This window comes from Xyrauchen texanus, chromosome 32, assembly GCF_025860055.1.
Source record: "Xyrauchen texanus isolate HMW12.3.18 chromosome 32, RBS_HiC_50CHRs, whole genome shotgun sequence".
NCBI lineage: Eukaryota > Metazoa > Chordata > Actinopteri > Cypriniformes > Catostomidae > Xyrauchen > Xyrauchen texanus.
Window position 1 is genome coordinate 37,458,678 of NC_068307.1, and position 6,108 is coordinate 37,464,785.

Here is a 6,108-nt window from a genome sequence, read left to right on the forward strand (position 1 = left end):
TATCATGCAAGACACCTGGAGCAGTAGCTATAACAGTATAAATCTGTTTTCAGAAATGCTGCAGAAGAAGACAGTGTGCCCTTGAGACTTCATGAGAGCAGCTCTAAAATAAATAAAGATTATACAGATGCTTCATAAAAACAATCGTTTGTATATCTTAAATGTTGTTGTCAAAGCTCGTCATATTTATGCATTTGTTAAAGTCTATATTATTCCTTCACTTTAGTTCTCAGACTTAAATTAAAATGATTGACAAGTTCAGAGAATGAAATGCTAGACTATAAAATAAAACGTTTAAAAATTATGTCATGGATCATGGGATTGAAGTCGTCACAATTCCTCTTAAAAATGATTCAGAGGAGAGATGAAAATGCCTTCAGTGGCAGCATGAATCAATGTAGAGGTGAAATATTAATCCATTTTTGATTTAATATTCCCCTTCAAATTCGCTTTTTATGGGGGCTATCAGCTGGAGTGGGCCTTTGAAGTTGCCTGATGCCACAAGTAACCCTATCAGCAGAGAGCCGTGCTTCAGCTGCATTCCCTTTCCCTTTTGTCTTTGAGAAAGTCTTGACATCATTGCAGACTGTGTTGTTTGTGTTATTTCGAGAAAATTAAAGGGATCCATCTCCTTCAGTAAATGTGACTAAGTGCCTTTATCTCTTTCTTCTTCTTTTTGCCATTGGAGTAAGGGATGGACTGCCAAAAGATGATTGACATACTTGTGGTGATGGATCATTTTAAACTCATCACCTCAAGCAGCCTAAAAATATCTTCCAGTTGGAATCTATTCAATATTATCAAAGCATTTTCATTTGTTCTGTTCAATAGAGCAGAGCTGAATAGGATCATGCTCTTAATTTAACCTGCCACAACTATACAGCAGAATAATAAGGCAATCATTGCTAATGCTGAGAACTGAGTGAATTAGAAGAAATACATCAGCTTCTGTGCAAGCAACCTGGAGAAGCTACTGTACACAAGATCATGCAATGAGACGAAAATGGCTGCTTCATCTAGTTTTGCTGATGGTATGACATTTTCAGCTCTGTTGTTTTTATAGTAGCTCCACTGGATCAATATACTCTCAGAAACAGAAAGCTAAACAGAGTGATTTACCCTGGTTGTTATCTCTCAGGAAAGGTCATGCATATGCAAACGGAGTGTCCCGGGGGTCAGTTACCTTTTGACTGAGGTCTTGAACACTAATGACTTACGAAGCAATATAGAAAGGAACGTGTTTATTCCAGGAAACTAGAGATTCTAAAACCAATACTAGTTATTTGTAAGCAACCCATGGCTTAAACCACAGACCGTGCCTAACAGTTATAGTTACAATTTGAAGCTGATGACAGGACAAGGGTAATACTAATTTTGTTGACTTATGGATATGTTTCTGTTGTATTTTCTTTTGCTGTGACTACTGGGCAAAAATTAAGGCTGTTGATTTAACACATTAATTCAGTGTTGTTAATTATAACAATATAGTGTTAAAGGGGTCATGACATGAGAAACCAAATTTGCCTTGATCTTTTGGTATATAAGAGGTCTTTGTATCATTAAAACGTCCTGCAAGTTTAATATTTTAAGACGTCCTCCCCATTCTAAACGAATCATTTATTTAATCAAGCTCAAAATACAGCTCGTTCTGGATTCATGGTTAGAAGTGACGTGACGGTTACAAGTGACGTACCAGCGTTTGCATATGACCGCCTCCAGCACAAGATAACTACGCTTTAAGTGCAAGACAACTACGCTCATTTCGTATCGCCGTGCGCCTCACAAGTGTTCAGTCGATGGACAGCGAGCTCTGACAGAGACTACTTGTGCACAGGAAAATTACGATGCCACACAGATGTGATGTTCCTGGCTGTGGTCAAACAAAACCTCTGAATAAGCTGCCAAAAGATCCAGACATCAGGGAAAAATGGATGCAGTTTATTTTTTATGGACGTCCCAGTCACGGCAGTGTTAACTTAAGCGTTTGTTCTGTACATTTTAAGGATGACTGTTTTGAGAACAAATCTCAATATGATGCTGGCTTTGCCAGAAAACTGTTGCTCAAAGATAAGTCCGTGCCGACTATTCTGGGAACAATCGACGACGCAAACTGTAAGTAATCTATTTTAAACTTTAAACTACTTTTTAAAGCGCAATTTCATTCATTATGAATAATCACAGTGTTTTTACTTAGTTTACTTGCATATTGTTCTGGCTGGGGGCGTCAATAATTGATACATAGGCACTGACGTTAGCCAATCATAACAGTGGGCGTTAACACTGAAGTCTTAAATGGAAAACGCTCCCAAAACAGACTGTTTGAATCAGAGGATGAGAAACAGGGTGGGAAAAGGTCATAAATCACTAGATTTTAAAAGTTTTTCTTAAAAAAAAAATATATTAATACTATAATTGCACCTAAGGGAACATAATAATACAATAAAAAAAAAACATGTCATGACCCCTTTAAATTTGTACTGCTTCTTGCTTTGACTGCAGTTAAGTGTTTTGAGGGCCTTCAGACCTTGTTGGTCAAAGGCTCTTTGTTTAGAGTTTAGAACTAACTTGTCGAAGGTAGTCCATAAGCCTAGAGAAGGTTATGTGACCAAGGTGTTGGGCCCAAGTTGTCACCTTGCGAGCGTTCTCTCCTACGTTTATATTGGACGAGGCTAAGTGGCTGCATATGATTTTACCAGTGAGGACATTGCACATGTATGTTCACAGAACAAATCAATTCAGGCTGTCAGATCAGCTCTTTCTCTGCTTTGGAGGCCATGCAAAAGGTTTGACAATCTCGAAGCAAAGACTTTCTCGCTAGGTTGTTGATACAATTGTGTTCGTTTACAATTCGCAAGGCATGCATCACTTCAATAACCTTAACCTTGGATTTTTTTTTCTCTCTACCTATTGTGTAGGCGAAGGGGAGGTTATTTTGATGATTTCCATTCCATTCCAACCAATTACGTTGGTTTTGTTGGAAAAAAAAAACGTTAATTGAACATTTTTAGTTTTTGGATTTTTGGCCATTATGCATTTGGATTAAAAAGGAACCAGGGTCAGGCAAATTACAGAGATACGATTCATTAAACAGAATCTTCAAGTTTTACTTTATCTGATTTAGTCCCATATAAAACTGTCCAACAACTCCAGCCAAGTTTTAAATTGGACTGAGTCATTTTGAGTAACCACCAAAACAGAAGAATGATATTTAGTATCTTGTCTTCACAAGTAGAAGATTTTTGTTTTTCATGATCTACCCAGCTGAAATGTTCACAAAAATAGTGGTCAGACTACCTCCATCTTAAACTGCAATTTATTTTATAGCAACATTTGTCTGGATCTACGCTTCCTGGAATAAAGTCAGTCAGACCTAAAAACTAATTTAGACTGGTCGGAGCCATGGTTTAGTGGTTACTGTACATGCTTCATTATAGTGCCTAGCAGGCGACACAAGTTCCCAGCTTCCCAGATCCATTATTCAAACCTCAATTCATTAAAGAACCCTTCAAAAGGCCACTACTGTAACGACCTATCACTACTGTCTGTTTGTGATACTGTTTACGTTTGGTGCCAAAAGTCATAATCCATCTCTCAGGGGAAATTAGTGATGGCTTTGTATTGGCAGAATACCTCACATAAGGCCAGGAGTCTGCCAGAATAAGATGAGTGACCTCACTCCATCAACATGGAATTAATAAATGTACTTGCAGGCTATAAAACACAAATTTATGGTACATGTAATCTATTTAAAACAATGTTCTGTTCATTATTCACTTCAATGAACACTCATTAGGCAGCATGGACTAGCAGATTGACAAAGGGGTCAACAATTTTCCACAAGCGCTTGCTAAAGACCACCTGAGACCCAAAGATGAACCCCATCTGTTCTTTAGGGCCAAACACATAGCTTGGAACATTGATCCAACCTGACATCTGCACCAATCCCCAAAATCCAAGAGAATAATCCTGAAGGTGCTAAACCATGGATGAGTAAGATATTTTTTTCTTTTACTGTAAGTACAGTGTGAAAATGTCATCAAGCTGTCTTATCATGTGACACTACTATCACTGTTTTATACAGCCACCACAGACTCTTGCATGTTATAGTGTTATAGCAAACTGAAAACAATCAAAATAAAGACATTTTTCAAACACTCTTTCAATGTGTTTTCCAGAATTATCTGAACACCACTTTAAATAATAAAATAAGAACAACAACATAATATAATTGTTATTGATATTATTTGCCCATGGTACCATTTTAATAATTAAAGAATAATTAACATTTGTGGATAGTTGTCCATAAATGTTACTCTTGTCCATTCATGTGTATAATTTTGTAGAAAAAAAAGAGAACATTTTGGAGTCTTATTTTGGAGCTTATAATGAAGCATAAAGCTTAAAAGTAAACTTTTAAGTATCATCAACATCAAGACACAGTGTGATTTAAGTCTTTCGATTTCATCTCAGAACGAACTCACATAAGAAACTGCACAACAATAAGACAAGCTCCAAAAGTCTGTTTTTTTCCTTTTCTTTTTTTTTTCTTCTTCTAGTAACTGGCTCCTTAAATGCTGACGAGTTTCACACTTTTGCTTTCAACACGTAGTGTAATGCACGCCATTTAATATATATATATATATATATATATATATATATATATATATATATATATATATATATATATATATATATATTATACAGCATGCTGTATATATATACAGCATTTCTATATATTTTATTGAACTAATATATAGACTACGCGAAGCAGGTCTTCAGAAAATCCAATCTCACCAAGACGTTGAACAAAAATCACGAGATTACGATACTAGAACAGGTTTATAACGTGTTAAGACACAAAGTAGCTCGCATTTTCATCTTCAAAGTGCGTCTCTCATCAAGTGCATCAGCCCTGTAGGCTATCAAATAACTACACTATCACAGATTAGATTAAATTAAACAGTTATCTTAAATTTGACTTACCACAACAGTGTATAGGCTACAATGTAGAAATCAATGCAAATTTTACACTTTAAAGTTATTATTTGTCGAATAAATGATACTTATTTTTATTTATTTATTTCGACGTATTACTCGTATAAATTCGGTGCAACATGATTTCATTATTGATCTCAGGTTCGGCAAAACTTACTTTTCACAGTCGTGAGTAGACGAAAATGTCCTCAAGTCGTCTGTCCAGAAATCTTTTGGACGAACTGAACTTCTCGGTGAACGTTGAGTTTTGACGATTATTCTCTACACGGTAAGGGACTCAGATTCCGCGGATGCTTTTCCCCCATCTGTTTAGCGCCGGCGATATTTTTCTCAGTTTCGAGAGGGATGATGAAGTAGGTGCACGAGAGAGAGAGGGAGAGAGAGAGAGCAGCGTGTGAGGGAGATAATAATGCGCTTTAATCTGACAGGCTTCTGTAGTGATGTGCCCGAGCAAATCATATAATTTCAGAGCAATAAGTGTTAGTTTCATAATTTGTCCGACACTCCTTAAAAGAAAAATCACATTATGCATAATCCTCAGTTTTAGTAATTAAAATGAGATAGGTGACGTGAGAGAGGTCGATTTATACCTAATCATAGGCCTACCTTTTTAAATGTGCTTTTTTTTTGGCCGTGGAGAAAAATAATGATGCTTTTAGAACCACTGAATAAAATAAGATAAAGGACAGGAAACCATCACTTTTTATCATTTAATAAATGCACATACAAGTTGTTTGTTTTGTGTAGTGGTTAATTTATGAATGAATGCATGTGCAAAAAGCTGTTCAATGTTCATCATTTACTATTTATTAAAAAGAGTCAACATCTCCTTGGACTAATATGTGTACTTTATATAACATGTGTTCACATTATGAAAAAAATATTAAAGGAAACCTTTGTTTTATCATTACAATTATACTAATTACCTTCTTGTCCGAATTTAAAATTAATTTAAACAGTTCAGAAGGACAGGCTTTGGATTCTGAACATAAAGAGACTATTTTATGCCTCTTCAGCCTCAGAAAAAAGCAGAAGGGGTCGAACCAGTCACCATGGGGAATTTGTTGTTGAATTAGCTATGCTCTTTCTTGCAACAGTAGTTTGCCCCTTAGG

The 6,108-nt window shown here is 36.0% G+C and overlaps 1 protein-coding gene across 1 annotated transcript in view; it reads right to left on the minus strand.

The window, feature by feature from the left end:
• Positions 1–5,299, minus strand: part of camkvb (CaM kinase-like vesicle-associated b) — an 80,600-nt gene extending 75,301 nt beyond the window's left edge. Inside the window, exon 1 of the mRNA XM_052101322.1 lies at positions 5,153–5,299. The gene's annotated coding sequence lies outside the window, so the exon portion shown is untranslated. The remainder of the gene's footprint in view (positions 1–5,152) is intronic.
• Between the last annotated feature and the right edge of the window lie 809 nt (positions 5,300–6,108).